The 16,616-nt window shown below is 45.1% G+C and overlaps 1 protein-coding gene across 1 annotated transcript in view; it reads right to left on the reverse strand.

The window, feature by feature from the left end:
* Lrrc1 (leucine rich repeat containing 1) overlaps nt 1-16,616 on the reverse strand; it is a 119,461-nt gene that overhangs the window by 55,900 nt on the left and 46,945 nt on the right. The gene's annotated exons all lie outside the window — the stretch shown is intronic.

Here is a 16,616-nt window from a genome sequence, read left to right on the forward strand (position 1 = left end):
GAGCCAGCCACTGAGTTCACGCCAGAAACAATCCCTGCTCCCCATACTAGGGAACCCTCTTGGAGACTGAGCTACTGCCAAGGGAGGGATTTTCAATCTTTGGGCACAGAGAAAACATCAGGTGGGTTGAGGACAGCATGAGCTACAGAGTAAGATCCTGCAAAGGGTGGGAGGGAGAAAAAGATGAAATAAAGGAGAGAGGGTCTTACGGATACTTCTGAAAAGTACCGGGGCATCTGAAAATAAATGTGGTCTTATAGACACCTCTGAAAGATACTGGGGCATTGACCTTCAGTGGTTCTCAGCCCACAGCATATCAGAATCTCCGGGGCCAGCATCACCAAGGATCAAAAAGGCAGTCTACAGTGGGCCTAGGGCCCTGCCTCAAACAAACAAGCAAACAAAATAAAATCCCGTCTCACTCCATTCCAGTCCATAGCTAGACTGCGATCACTACTGACTGAGGAGTGGGCGGCTGTAGCACGGTACCTCACAGTTACTCCCACGCATAATTCACCTCTCCACAGCAAAGTGATTTCCTCCTGCACTGACAGATTCAACTTCAAGAGTCTGTGCTGAAGGTCTGGTTTGGCTGCCTGGGATGGACGTAACACCGGTGTGGGCATAGACGCTGTTCTACGGGTGGTTAGCGGTGAGGAGAGGGATGGTGAACAGAAATAGGAGACGGCAGGACCTCTTCTTTTCGGAGGCATCAGATCCCCTGGAGCTGGAGACGTAGGCGCTTGTGAGCTGCCCAACATGCGTGCTGGGAATGGAACTCCGGTCCTCCTCAAGAGTGGTCCATTGTTAGTGATGGAGCCATCTTTCCAAACCCTAAAATTTATTTTTTTTTAAAAAGCTCTCTACCTTCAATTCAAACTGACATGTTTTTTTTTTCCTAAAGTAACCCTTAGAAGCTAAGGAAGAAGAAAGTGGTGTACAAAAAGCACTCGAAAGAAATTCAAAACATGTTTATATTACTCAGAGGAATACTGTAAAAAGCTTTCAAATTACAAGTTGTCAACTGACAGATGAAAAGATGCTCAAAGGGTGTTTAACTTTCTCAAAAGACACAACAGAACTCACGCACTGAAACTGGCACTGCCTCTTCAAAGCATCCATCACACAGCATTCTCTCTCCTCTCTCTCTCTCTAGATGTTGGCACTGAGTGTTATGAAATACATGTTGTTAGACCAGTGTTTTCTCTGTAATTTACAAAAAACTCAAGACTAAGGATCAGAAGAAACTATGTAGTACATTCAAGCTAAAATCACACCCTGTAGATGCTCTTGTAAGCATGCTGGGTCAACTTCCATGCCCTTAAAACAGTCCTCACAGGTACCACCAACGCAACATTTCTGGTGAAAGAGAAGAGAGAAGGTGAAATGCTTGCTCTTACTGAATAGTAATCGAACAACTGTCAACAGACATTTGATTTCTGAACTGGGCAAAAATAATGTCCTATATAAATTGACTCTCTTATCCAAAATGCTTAATCTACAAGTATTTCAGATTTTGCTGTTTTCTGAATTTTAGGACACTTAATAGACTTTTCCAGGTGTCTTAAAGGTTCCTATTGTAATAAAAACCAACATGACCAAAAGCAGCTTGGGGAGGGAAGGGTTTGTTTCATCTCACGTTTCTTCTTAGCTCCCATCATAAATGAAGTCAAGGCACAAACCTGCAGGTAAGAGCTAAAGCAGAGGCCATGGAAGAGTGCTGCTTACTGCCTTGCTCCTCGGGGCTTGCTCAGCCTGCTTTCTGACGGCACTCAAGGATACCTGTCCACAGGTGGTACCACCACCCACAGTCAACTATCAATTATCAATTATCCCACTTCAATTATCAATCAAGAAAATGTCCTATGGGCTTGCCTACAGGCCAGTCTGGTGGGGCATTTTTTCAGCGACGTTTCCCTCTTCCCAGATGACTCTAGCTCAGCGATTCTCAACCTGTGGGTTGTGACACCTTGGGGGTTTGCATATCAGATATTCTGAATACTAAATATTTACATTACAATTCATAACAGTAGCGACAAAGCAATTTTATGGTTGGGGGTCACCACAAAATAAGGAACTGTATTAGAGGGTTGCAGCATTAGGAAGGCTGAGAGCCGCTGCTCTAGCTTGTGCCAAGTTGACATGAAATTAGCCAGCACACCAGCTGACAATCCCTAAAGTGAAAATTCACTTGGGCACTCAATGTTCCAGATTTCGGAGTATTTCAAATTTCCGATTTTCAAGTGAAAGCTACTTGATCTATCCATACGTGGACTACTGCAGATTTAGATGAAGACCAGAAAGGTCAGAGTGTAACATCCTTTTGGCCTAAGCACTACTTGGCATCTGAACTCAGTCAGAAACTGTCCAGGTCTGGTGACTGGCTCCCAGTTTAAATTTAAAGTTCATGGATTTTAAACACACACTTTGGGATCTGGCTTCGGGAATTCTGACTTGGCTGAGATGGAGATATGGAATTTTAGCACGGAGTCTACGTAGGTGGTCTTAGAGCCCATCTGCAGACACAACTGCTCCAAGTGAAGGAAGCAGACCACAGTCCAAAATTAAAATTTCTACAAAGAAAGAATTCTAGCTGCCGTCACCACTCCTGAAAATAGCACTCTCTCTGCTCTGAGACTGAGAAGCTTCTTGGTCACACTTTCAAACCTACAAGCATGACTCTGCAAAGGAGGCTTGCACATCCCTGAGAACACATGGCATCGTGCCTGCTCCTGCTCAGGACTCTTTCTCTGCTATGTGTGGCCACAGCCAGTGCCTGACACGAACAGCGTGTCTCTGACCTTAATGTAGGCATTTTGGTACCCTTTTCAATAACTTAGAATGTGCTGTAAATGTCACCTTATGATTTCACGGATGTGTCGTCATCACGACAATACATGTTCCCTCCCCCTCACCCGCCAGCTTCTGAGTCGATTAACCCACTTTGCAGTTTATTTAGTACATAAGTCTATAGTTCTCCCACCGCGCTTCCCAGCATCATCTATGCAATAAGCAGGCCTATAACAAAACACAAACATGATGCCCTCTGCTCTGACTATGCCTGGAAACACAACGGAGGGGAGGAAAGCCATGGCACAAATGACAAAGTTCAGAACACTACCCAAACTCCCTCTGCCCGTCTGTTCATGTGTCCGTTCGGACTGGAAGTTAACATTTACGCTGGACCATGTGGCAGCAATTAGGAAGGTGCGAGATTTGCCCACTATGATCTCAGCAGTCCAGAGAGTTAAAAACGAGCCGAATATAGCCAGGCATAGTACATGCATGCACCTGTTGTCCCAGCTATTTGGAAGACTTGGAGAGGGAGACAAAGTTTCCTCGCTGGCATTTTTATAATAAGAACAACTGCTTTTCTAACGCTGAAAAAAATGCAAATAAGATGAACCTGCGAGCACTATATGATAAATGTAATTAAAAGGCTCACAAGAGAACGTCTGTCTGGGACCCTCAAACCCTAACATGGAAAAACAGGCCTAAAATGGTCACAGCCTGGTCGCATCCACAGCCAAAGTTTAGGCTCCAGAAAGACAACACTGAGTCGCTGGTTACACACACTCGTTTCCTCCTGGATGGATCTACTCTAGCAACAGCCATGCCTGCGCAACTCGCTGTCACATCACACGGTGTTGAAGCACACACAGGATACAAGCTGGGCGTTATGAAATTCCTCCATCAATTAAATCAACCGAAGCTAGCTGTCCAAGGCCCACCCCACCATCCTCAGCAGCCACACCCTCATCACAGAGCCAACAGTAATCACTGCTGTTTCCTCTAGGAAACAAGACTGCTAATGCATCTCAGGCTTCCCTCTGATCTCTCAAAGCTGCATGAAAAAATATTAGAGCACTATGTGTCCTAACTGCTTCCTTTTGCTATCACAGGTGACCTCCCAAGTGTCAAACACAATGGAAAGTTCAATGCACACTTTCTAACCATTCCCTCCCACTTTATATACTCAGCCCCGCCTGGGGTGGGCAGGTTAGGTCCCTCAGCTCCCATTTCTTTTCGTCTTCCTTCCTGGTTTGCTTTTCCGTGCTGTTTTTCAGAACTGTGAAGAACCCACAGTTCTGTCCTTCCACAAGCTGTGCAGAATGGAACCATCCATGCCAACAGACAACAGCCTAATCTGCAAGCACTAGCCACATCTCTACACCACATCCCTGTGTGGACAACTGTTCTGTCGTTGCCGATGTGGCCTTTTCTACAGCGCTGGTCAGCACTGCCGGCCAATCCTCCACTGAGTCCTTCATGAGCTCACAAGGCCCTCGCCCCCAGTTCTTTCTCTTTGAGAGAGATGTTCTTCGTGCTTTTCTGCCCGTCTAACACCTGCATCTCCTCCCCAGAGTGGTTTCACTCATACTGGAGCTCAGACCTCAATAAAGATGGATGATTCTCAGTCCTTCTTCTCTTCCGAAAAGAAGTCTTTTAAATCTCAGATCCTCACACATTTAGCTGCCAAAGAAAATCTCCATTAACAAAGACATCTCACCCTCACATGCCCACAAGTAAGATTCATCTTTCACTGCCTCCAAACAGGCTCTCGGGGTGATGAGTGGGAGGTCATCTCAGGAATAACTGTCATCTGCCCTGGCAACACCAGTCTATCTTGCAAGCTCGCAGCTAGCTGCTGTCAGGTCTGGTCCACTTAGTTGGGTGTCGCCCCCCCCCCAAGATGCTTAACCTCCTGCATCCAGGCTGCCCTTAAACAACTTCAAACCTCCTGCTATGTCCAAGGAGATATGCACACAGCTCCTCTGCTGCGCCACCCTCACAGCTACCATCGGCTTCCAGGGACATGTTCACTGGCTTTAGTCTTTCAGATCTTGCTGTCTTCCTCTCTAGGGAAATCTTTCGTTGGCTCCAATAATATACTTTATTTTCCGCAGATTTTCATATTATCTCAACCTTCTAATCCAAATCTAATCACAGTTTAATGAGCACAGATGAGAATACCTATTTGTCTCCATCAACCATCTATTCCCCAGAGCTTAACTGTCGTCGTTCCCAGGAAGCTGTCCTCAGTCTTGCCTACTTGACTAATTAACTCGGATCCAATTGCTCATCTTCACCCAGCAGCCCTCGGCTTGATGGCCGGAAGGCCTGGTCCTTAAGGCTTTGCAACACCGTTACACGACAGCTGAAAGCAAAGTTAAATACTTCAAGACGTCAACTACTAGTACACACGGTCCTTTCAACAAGCACTCTACAAACAATACACGGTGGGTAAATGGAGAACCAGCTGCTTCATAGCACTTCAGAGAGTCACACATTTAGCCCCAGTCTGTTCCTGCCCACAGTCCCCATGTGCCTTTGTGACTTCATGGTCGAAGCGTGAGTGGGGTCCCTCAGCAGGTTTTAGCAAAGGTAGGATGTGAAACCAGCAGACTCTAAAGCTCAACGCTTGTCTTTCTCCACTCGGTCTGGCTGGCATTTACATTATGTTCTTCGGGAAAATGTCCTGTCTTGTGTGTTAGCCATACTACAACAACCTAACCTCCGGCATCTAGAGCTTTCCCCCTGCTGTCAAAGTTCATATTTTCTCCAGAAAGGTAAAGAAATGGTTGAGTTACAATTGATTAATCAAAGTACCAACGATGGCACCAGTAATGCTCACAACCTATGTTACGTAAACAGAAGCAGTAGAGAAGTTCTATTGATCAATGATGCCAGTTTTTGTGAAATAAAAATGGAAATAGTAAAATAATAAAAATGGAAATGCAAAAAATCCTAATGATAGTTATTTCTGGGTAAAGGAGATATAACTGTTCACACTGAAAAAAACAGAATTATGATTGTGGCCCAGGCCAGTTCTGCTCCTAAACCACATAACTGAAGACAGCTTTGAACCTGATCTTGGCTCTGGCATCTCTAATGGGAAGATGCAGGTTGATACAATGGAGATGGTTTGAGGACTGAATGAGAAAATGCATATGAAGGACTCTACCTTATACTGGGACACAATTAATGCTAGAACATCTGTCAACAAAGAAGATTTACACAGCTTTCCTTTTGTTTACAGAACTGTTATGTCTTTATGTCTGTTGCTATTTTCCTTAATAGTTTAAAACACTGAAACTAAAGCCATGGTGACCCTCGTCAATCACTGCTCTGACCTTGTCCAGGGCTTCTCCTGTCCCTTTCTAGGTTAAGAAACAAGGAAGCCTGTAGACTGTTACTCTGAGTTACAAAGAAAACTTGAGCAAGGAGAAGCCAGTGTGCTTAGAGCAGAGTTTGTACAGATGCCACCAATGACATGAACTGTGGCAACGAGCTCAGAGCCCAGGAAAAAATGTTCATGCAACCAAGTGACCACTGGGTGCCGGGTGCCGGCAGCATCCTGACCACCCTTCTCAGCACCTACGTCAGGAATCTCAGCTTCCCCAGCAGTGCTCATGAACACCCACACCCTTGGAAAAGAACAGGAGCTGAGCTAGCCAGCAGCCACCAGAACTGGACAATGGCAAAGCGGAAAGCCACGCTTGCTTCTAAGGGACATTCACTGCTCTCTAATCACTTTGTTTTTCTCCTTTAAAGGTACATCCTGAGCTCTCTTCTTGAATTTCTACTTCTAGAAATATACCCATTTCTGGCCAAGAGAGCACAGCACCACCTCAGGAGGACTGCGTCATGCCTTTCTTTGCTGGGTGATCGCCTGTTCTTGACCGTAAGATGATCACGAGCAACATGTTGTCATCTAATTTTGGTGTCCCTAGATGGATCGCAGTAGACAATGTGACTGAATCAAGTAGAGCCCTTGGGAAGTGAACAAGTTATGAATAGAGTTCATTCACTGTAAAAGAAAGAGGCTCCAGCCAGTTCCCTTGTCCCTTCTGCCACCAAGGGACATAGCATCAAGACGCCATCCTCAAAGCACACAGTAGCACATCCTCACCAGAGACCATATCTACTCTGGTCCTGAACCTCCCAGCCTCTGAATTACCCTCAACTTCCATCATTTATAAACTATTCAGTCTAAGGTAATTTGTTACAGAAGCATGAACTAAGAAACTACCTTCTAGATAACCTTTTCCTGTTTCTATCTTCAAGTTGAGAGGTAGTTTGTCTATATACTAAGATTTCTAAAATATGAAATACATTATTAGACTTGGCTTTATTATCTTCAATATTCTCAAAAAAAAAAAAAAAAAAACCAATGATAACTGCCACTCTTCCGTGGTGCCTTGTTTCAGTCCCACCACTAATGAGAAGTGACTTGGGAGTGACATCACAATATCTTCAAACCTCAGTTTTCTTACTTATCCTGAGACAATGGTACAAGTCAACAGGACTAGGCGGAAGTCAGTTTGAAAGGCAAGCCTGTGACAGTGCACGGCATTTGTTACACTCCCCTTCAGCTGCATTTCTGCTGGGCCTCACCCTACTCCTGAATTCTGATCCTCGGTGCTAACTCGGGTTTTCACATCCAAAAAGGATCACTGGCTCAAAATCCTTTAATGACCTTGTGCTGCCTAAAGTCGGTGCTTCAAGAATCCCCCAAAGTAAAATACCAACTTTTAAACTCTATTTTATATTAAGTTTCAAATTTCAACTTAGAAAGCACACAATTAGGATGGGTTTTACGCTGTCTACTAACTCACCAGTGGCTACCAATGATCTTGACCTGTTCCTACTTGTATGCACTTTCTGCAGATGTGGGAAGGAACGCTACCCCCATTCTCTTCTGGGTGCATCTGCATTTCTCAGCCTCACTGCTGGAAAGGCGGGATCGTGTGTATTTAGCCGTTTGCAGCAGTGCTTACTAGGTGCGAGTAACTTTATGCATTAAGTTGACTACAGCCCAGTGTGCCAAATTAAACATTACTTCTGGAGGGGGGGTGTGTGTGATGATGTTTCCAGGTGAGATAAACATTTAAACAGACACACTTGATGAAGCCAAGTGCACTCCCCAACTCCAGAATCAGGAATTTCATCACTGCTCTTCCTGGAATTCCAGTTTCCTGAAGGAGCAGACCATGGACTGCTTACTGTTCCATGGCTGTATGAGATGGTCCCCACATACTTCCCTCTCCCCTGCTCTTCTTGGCGTTCCTTCTCTGACACCAAATGATACTCTTTCAGCATCTGTTAAATATCAGGTTTGCAGATGGTCTTGTGCCGAACCAGGAGACTCGCTTCCTGCTTTCTCTTCTGGGTATCTGCCATTTCCCAGCTCCTTTTACCCAAGCAGCATTATGTGTCTCCCATAAGAACCTTGGAGACTTGGGATGACAGAGGCACATAAGGAGAACCCTAGATCTCAGAAGCTGTGGTGCAGAAGCCCTCGCCATCTACCCTCTATTATCCTTCACACACTACACTGCAAACTCAGCATTAAAAAAAATTGCCCCCATTTTATTGAAACACCAAGATTTTTACAGTGGACACTAACTACTGAGAATTTACTACTTCACCGGGCAAAGCTCCCTGTAACACAGCAATCTGTGTAATTTTAGCTCTTATTTAATACTATTCCGATACCTTAATGAATATTAAAAACTGTCAATAGGTAGATAATAGGTAAGTGCTGATGTATTTCCATTTTAATGATACTGCTGGTTCTAAGTCTCTAACATTTCAAATATATTTATAACAAATAAGTGATAGACAAGCTGAAAACTTGTTAGTGGTAGTTTTAGAAATGTGTTATAATTTCTTTCTTAACCCCACCAGCACCCAAATGATTGAGATTGGACTACTGTATTTACTTAACAAACTTTTACGGCACAAGAGCTGAGTAATATTAGTCTACTTCAGCCCTCCAAGCTAATGGCTTTTTCCCAGTGTAAATCCCCGAAACACTTGTACTTAACAGCTTCCTCTGTTCCAGTTCCTCTCTCTGAGGCCTCCTAAACCTCTCCTCCTGGCTGAATCCCCACTTCCTTTTGCTCCTCAAGCCCAGTCCTATTCTCTTCTGAAGCAGTGTTTACATAAGATTGGGACAGGAGATTCCAAAACAAGGATGGCAACCAGGATGCATGCATACATGCACATAAACAAAATCAAGAGCTATGGTTCCCTGAGAAGCATTTTCAGTGCACCAGAGTCTAAGGCTGTTTCGTTCTTCAGAAGGAGCCCATGGTCATCACTGGCTTTGAACAAATACATTAACTAGACCAAAAACTTATTGGGGACTCACACCAGTAACTTAAAATCAAACCATGGCGACACAGAACCAGTCACGGTTCTTGGTGACGCTTCTCATCCCCAGACTTTCTAAGATCCCTTTCCCAGAGCTGTCTTTTCTAGCTCGACATGCTATGCAACAGTGAGAGATCGTGGCTGGGACCATCTATAAAGAGTCACCATCCAGCATTCGGCTGCCCTGATGCTCACCATCATTTGCCTCAAGCCAGGGTCGCATGGCAAAGTGAAGCAGGCAGTTTGAGCACTTTCAGGACTGTGGGCAATCGTGCAGATATCTACAGAAGGAATGGCTGCGTAGGGTGGTGGCTACCATGCTAGGGTGGCTGTGATTTCATTCCAGCGTTGTGATGAGTTATGCTTTCTACAACGGCCTGCTGGACATAAACCCACCATTATTTTGGGAAGAAAAAAAATCAGTAAATTACTTAGCATGTAAAGACTAAGGAACGGCTGGGATTGCGGGGGACAAAGGAAGCAAGATAAAATGCCACTGAAAAATGAAAAAAAAAAAAAAAAAACCTTTGAAGAACCTGTAACTAAATAAAGAACTTGTCCTAAAACAAATATATTACACTCAGAGGTGTTGTTTTCAGGTACCATGGTCTTGCTAATTAAAAAAAGGAAGAAAAAACAGTGAATGCTATATAAATATACTACTATTCTGTACAACTTTGCTGATAATGGGATAGGAGCCACACTGGTAGAAGTCTACCTTTCCATTCCTGTGTTCTGCTATAGCACGGGGAAGTTAGGTACCCTAGGGAGATCTGTTAGGATTTTGGAACTAAACCTGCTCCTGGGTTGCCTAGTAACTTATGATGTCATTGTGTTGCCAGCCAGGTGGCCACACCTGGAAGGTGTGGTTACTGTGCCCCTTAAAGGGACAAACCAAGTTGGGGTCTCTCTCTTGCCCTCCCTTGCCTCTCTTGCCCCCTCTTGTTCTCCCTTTTCTCTGTTGGGGTGCCCCCTTCTCTCTTTCTCCCCATCATGTCCTGCTCTCCCTTCTCTCCCTCTCATCACCTCTATCTAATAAACCTCTTTCATGTAAGATCTGTTGTGCACCTAAGCATCATCATTTAATTCATCCCTAACAAGATCCTTCTAGACTGGGAAATGGCAAGAAAAAAAAATCAAGCAAAAAATATAAAATATGCTCATCAAAACGGATTTGTGGCTTAACCGCTAAAGCCATCTCTCTGACAAACCCAGTTCCTTTCAACCTTCACTTTAAAAATAACCACTATTATCTGGAATTAAGTACTGTGGTGGTTTGAATAAGAATGGCCCCATAGGTTAATATATATTTGAATGTTTGGTTCTCAGCTGGCGGACTATTTTAGGAAGGATAAGTGAGTGTGGCCATGTGGGAGTTGGTGTGTCACTGAGGGTGGCCCACTCCGTGCCTGCTGCCTGTGAATCAGGATGCCGGTTCTCAGCTCCTGCTCCAGCACCATACCTGCCTGCCTCCTACCATGATGATCATGGACTAGACCCTCTGAACCTAAGCAAACCCCCAATTACATGCTTTCTTTTATACGTTGCTTTGGTCATGGTGTCTCTTTATAGCAACAGAATAGTAAGTACTTTGCTTTTTGAGAGTAGAAGACAACCCTATTTTTTTTTTTCTGTATTACTCTACAATAAGGTACTAACACAGGCAAAACAGGCTCATGGGGGGAAGCAGAAATTCTTGTAAAGCAAAGGACAGGCTCTAGGCTGAATGTTCCCTAGCCACTCTGCGTCAGCCCAGTGAGTGCAGCTGTGTGTTTCCTTTTGCTAATGTCTCTCACGGTTACTGGCGATAATGACAAGGAAACTCTCCTGGTCCAGCCACCGGGCAATGTGCTAAGCATAGTGTTAACCATGGGCCCAACTCAGGCAACCAGAGAAATGAGGACATTGGCTTCATCGCGGCACATCTGAAGTGGGTGTGGGTAAAAGCAGACTTTTGCAGCTTTTCTAGCGTGGATGCATGTAGTTACCCACAAATAAACCAAACAGGGGAACTGTGAAACGAAGGAGGAGGCCATCTAAGATCTCTAGATTTGTGCTGCCAGCAAGAGGTATTTCCTCGGGGCAGACTCAGAAGCACGCACACAGCCACCTCAGCAGGTTTCCTGCCTGGTTGTTAAGTTACACCGAAGAAGCCAAAATCTGCAGGCTACAGGCACGGTTCAGCATCCCCTGCCTGGACAGAAGAAACTACCCCAAGCACTAAACTCAAGTGCAATCTCCGGAGTGATGAGAAAATGCATTCTGCTCAGCCTGCAGGGTGCCACGGCACTGTTACTTATGCTGGAAAAAACCCACGTCTAAGTTCTTGTCAACCCAGGTTTGCTAACTAGAAAGTCACAGGCTGGGATTTTCCTTATAAGAGAAATAGGCCTGAGCTGCCTTTGGCTCGGTATGCTAATACTAACCAGCATTCCCTTCACCTGGTCATCCTCATCCCACCTTCACAACTACAGCACTCCCTGTGTTCTTCGTTAGCCTTTTAAATTGCCCTTTTAATCATAACATTTATTTTCAGAAACAAAAACAAAGTGTTTTAAATTACAAATACAAAGCTACCTCCACCATCAGAAACGTGTATTGTATAAATAAAATATAGTGTTATAAGGTCTTATAAACAACTCATGGATAAAACTGGAAAATGGACAGTGTTCTCACCATGATTCAATAGTAAGTGTTACTGTTTTTCACTTCCACCAATAATGGTGTCCAGCAGTGCCAGGAGGCCAGGCCTTATTCTTTGGAAAAAAACTAGATTAAAAGGAGATTTACACAGTGCAATGGTTCAAGCCAAATTACAGCATCAACATTAAAACTCAATCTACTAACACCAGGGCTGGGTGCATGACGCAGCAGGCGAGTCTGCCCGGGGTCCCTGGATAGCAGATCATATTATGGAACAAGTATATGTCCAGAGGCCGTTTCCCTCCAACAGCTAAGAACAGGAAACACATCAAGTTCCAGCACTGAGCTGCAGGCGCTGCACCACTGAAAATGACTCATATTTGAACTGTGTAAGTCTATACAGTTTTATATAATATCTTAACACCACACCCAGAAATCAACTCCCTATACTATGCTCCAGCCACCTTTAACCTACATTCAAAGAAAATGTGTAGTATCTTTTTTCTCTCGATATATTACAGTCCCTTCCTGTTTAACATGAGATTTGGTGCTCACTTGTATCAGACAAGAAGTAGGGCCTCGTTCCGTCCCTTCACAGAACACAGTCCATCAGGGACAAGAGCCAATCCAAAGCTCCTCTGGCACTGATGACAGACCCAGGACTCTGGCCTAAGGTCCTCAGGCTCTACTCCATATCTCCACTAAAAAAAAAAAAAAAAAACAAGCCACCCACAGCCTCGAACACCCATAAGCATTGCCCTTGCCTCATAAGCTCACTCTTTGCTATACAGCCCGTATCTCCCTTGACTTTGTGCCTATGACACCAGAAAACAGAGTCACAACAGGGAGTACATGGAGGTAGGGGCAGTTCTTCCTGGCCCAGAAAACAGTCCTTTGAAAAGCCTCAGTTACAGACATTTTTAGAAACACAAAACTTCTTTTACCTTTCATTTAAGCAAGAGAAGAGAATCCACGTGAACGTGAGCTTAAGTCATCTCTAGCGTACTGCCCTGAACCAGGAAGAGCCTGAGGATCTCACACCTAACCAGCTGAGCTGCAGGGCTATCTGAGGCAGAGACAAGTTAGGCTCACAATCATGTGTGACTGCTGAAGGAAGTCTGTAGCAAGTCTGAGCGCTGGCTTCTAAAATCCTGCTACTGTCTGTTTGGTGGACCAGCAGGGTCAGCAGCCCCCGGGGAACAAGGCACAATCTCAGGGTCACTCCAGACCCATGACTTCGGAATCTTCAATTTAACAAAACTGTCAGGTAGTCATTGAAAGCTCAAGTTCAACACGCAGTAACCCAATGGCTGTGTGGTCTGCACCAATACCTTGCCTTCTTCCTCCATGGTCAAAGCCCTGCTTTTTGGAAACACAGGAACTGGAGATGCCACTGAAAGCCCTCTCGAGAAGCGGGCTGCCCTGGTGAGCAAGGAACTCAGGACAATCAGCTTCTGTCTGCGGCAGGCAGCTCCAATTAGTGCAACTGAAAAGCAGAGACTAGACAGACCTCAGACAACTAGCAGATCCTCATAAGGCCTGCAAGTGTCCACAGCAGGTTCTCACACAGCCTCTCACAGGCTGCAGGCTTTGTGACTTTTATTTATCTGCTTGGTTGCCTTGGAAACTTATACTGATGCATTTTTATTTGCCAAAAAAAATAGTCATAAATAAAAGGAAAAGGGAAAGGAAGCACATTGAGATCTGACCATCTGGAAATGGCCTGAGACCCTGTTCCTGTTGGTCATAACAACAGTGACCTTGTTCGGCTGTGTCATTCTGGCAGGGTTTCTATGACCTTAAAGGAATCCTGGAGCCCACCCATGCTCCACGCTGCATTCTCCATGCATGTAAGCTGGTTCGTGCCCCCATGCCATGTGCCTGTCTCCCCGACTCCAACATACCACATTCTCTGACAGGCTAGTTAATGAAGGCAAGGCTCTTCTGGGACAGCTGAAGGCCCTTGGCATTTGTCAAACAGCTTCAGGGAAGCTGAAACACTGCTGAGGCCTTTCACAAGGCCCCAGACACTGTTTTTCACTTCCAACCAAGAGGGCAACGCTCAAATGCGAAATTTGAAAGGTACAAAGTAAGCATCCCCAGGGTATGGTACGTTATAATGCCCTGACCCAGACTTCAGGCATACTTAGCTTCGCTTGTCAGCATGCTCAAGGTTAAAAATAAGCACATGGAAGAGGCATGTAGCTCTCCCTCCCAGTTCAAAAGGAAGTTCTGTCCTGAGAACTGATGAGCCAGGAAGCAACCAGCCACTACCAACCTCCCAGGGATTCCCACCACAGGTAACACAGCACTAATTAATCACTTGTTTTTCTTTCATTGAGTACTTCTGGGCCCTATTTCATTTCTCCTTTCTAATTCTACCTTCAAAATTGCTTTTTATTTCCTTGGACTTTGTGATTTCAGTTTCATTTCACATGTAGCCAATTCTCTACAGATTTAACAGGCAGCTTCCTAACTTTTTTTGATAACTCAGGTTACTGCTAAGACAAGAAGTCATTTCCATTGTGTATGCCGTAGTACAGTCTTTTTTTTTAACTAATTTATTTTTTATATTAATCACAGGTTATTTACTTTGTATCCCAGCCGTAGCCCCCTCCCTCCTTCCCTCCCAATCCCACCCTCCCTCCTTAATCTTCTCCCTGCCCCTTTCCAAGTCCACTAATAGGGGAGGACCTCCTCCCCTTCCATCTGACCCTAGCTTATCAAGTCTCTTCAGGCCTGGCTGCAATGTCCTCTTCTGTGGCCTAGCAATGTTGCTCCTCCCTGGGGGAGGGGGGGTGTCGAAGAGCTCGCCGTTGATTTCATGTCAGAAATAGTCCCTGTCCCCCTTATTCGAGAACCCATTTGGACACTGAGCTACTATGGGCTATATCCGAGCAGGGGTTCTAGGTTATATTCATATATGGTCCTTGGTTGGAGAAACAGTCTCATGAAAGACCCCTGTGCCCTGATATATTTGGTCCTTGTGGCGCTCCTGTACTCTCCAGGACTTACCAACTCCCCCTTCTTTCATATGATTCCCTGCACTCTGTCGAAGGTTTGGTTATGAGTCTTAATATCTGCTCTGATACACTGCTAGACACACATGGTATATACTCACTTATATAAACCTATAAGATAGGATAAATATACTGAAATCTATATACCTAAAGAAGATAAACAAGAAAGAGGACTCGGGGTGAGATGACCAATCCTCACTTAGAAAGACAAATGGGATGGACATTGGAAGTAGGAGAAAACAAGTAACAGGACAGGAGCCTACCACAGAGGGCCCCTGAAAGACTCTACCTAGCAGTGTAGTACAGTCTTACAGGTACTTTCTAGATGCACTTTCAGCGAGGACAGGCCCCATCCCAACTGCAGAGTGGAAAAAAAAAAATCGGATCTGGACCAGAAAGCCTCAGGGAAGAGTCACTTTCTGTGACTTGCTCTCCTCTCTCAGAGCAGCCATCTTGTAGCTTGTATCTGATGGTTGGCATAAAAAGGTAAGCAGGGAGAACCACTCCTAACTTAGCAAGGAGTCGCTGGAAGCAGACGCTACATCAGGGACAGAAGCAGGAAAGTACAGAAACACGGCTCATAGAAGTTGGGGTGGGAGCTAGGCTCCATGGCGCATGTCTGTAATCCCAGCATTCAGGGAGGAAGAAGCAGGCGGATAGGGAGTTTGAGGCCAGCCTGGTCTATGAAGTGAGTCCAGGACAGCCAGGGCTACACAGAGAAACCCCTCAAAATGAAAAGCTGGGGTGGGGAACACCGCAAGCTAGTCCCAAGAGGGCAGGTTAGTGGAGAGGGATGGGCACAGAAGAGGTAAACCCCAAGTGGTCAACTGTCACTGTCAGAAACTCAGTTCTCCCAGCCTTAACATAAAATCCACTTTACCTGAGCTATTTTTTGTTATGTGGCGTATAAGCCAGTCTACGACAAGACTTGTTTTCTCCTGGGTACATTCAAAGTAAGAAACAGCTTTCGTAAAAAATAAAAGATGCTACGGCAATGAAACATAGCCTTGCCAAAAGATAACTCCCAACTTAGAGGATCAGATAGGTGAGAGCAACTTAAGAGGTGTTGAAAGAGGAAGGGATAGGTGTTCTTCGCTACTCTAACAACGATACACTGGCAAACATGGTACCTGGCCTATGTCTGAGAAACACAGACACTGCAACTCCAGGGAAAAACACAAAACAAGAGCTGTGTGATGCAAGAGAAATAAAAGTTTCCTTAATATAAAGAATTCTGACTATGTTGGGCCCTAGGCTGGGGGGATTGTAAGGGTTCTTTGCAAGGTCTTCACAGGGGATCACACCAGGAGCTGCCATCCCATCGCTCCGAAATGAGCAGCAGTGGAGCTGAAAAAGATGTAATAGTAAAACCTGAAATTCAAAATTGGCCACAGAAATGCAGGAGAACAGAACCATCTGCAGCCTGATTAAAATGACAGAAAACGGCTCCCGCTACCCCAGTCTGCTGGGGAAGAGCACTCTAAACCATAATCAGGAGAGATGAGCCTTTCTCTGGGGGCATGGCTCCTCTACACCACCATGCAAACACCAGCAGCTGTCCGCGCGCTAGGTGCGGTGAAATGAGTGCGTGCTAGTCAGGGTCACCAATCAGCACAGGATGTGGGAGGCGGAGGCAGGAGAACCGCCCTAAGTTCAAAGCCAGCTAGTGGTTCACCCAGTGAGCAGTAGGCCTGACAGTTACACAGTAAGAAACCAAACCCAAACTGAGCAAAACGTAAAACAAGTCTCCAGCCAACCTGCGAGGTGAAGATGAAGCTACTTTTAAAAGTTACA

This window comes from Psammomys obesus, unplaced genomic scaffold, assembly GCF_907164565.1.
Source record: "Psammomys obesus unplaced genomic scaffold, mPsaObe1.curated_primary_1811, whole genome shotgun sequence".
Taxonomy (NCBI): Eukaryota; Metazoa; Chordata; class Mammalia; order Rodentia; family Muridae; genus Psammomys; species Psammomys obesus.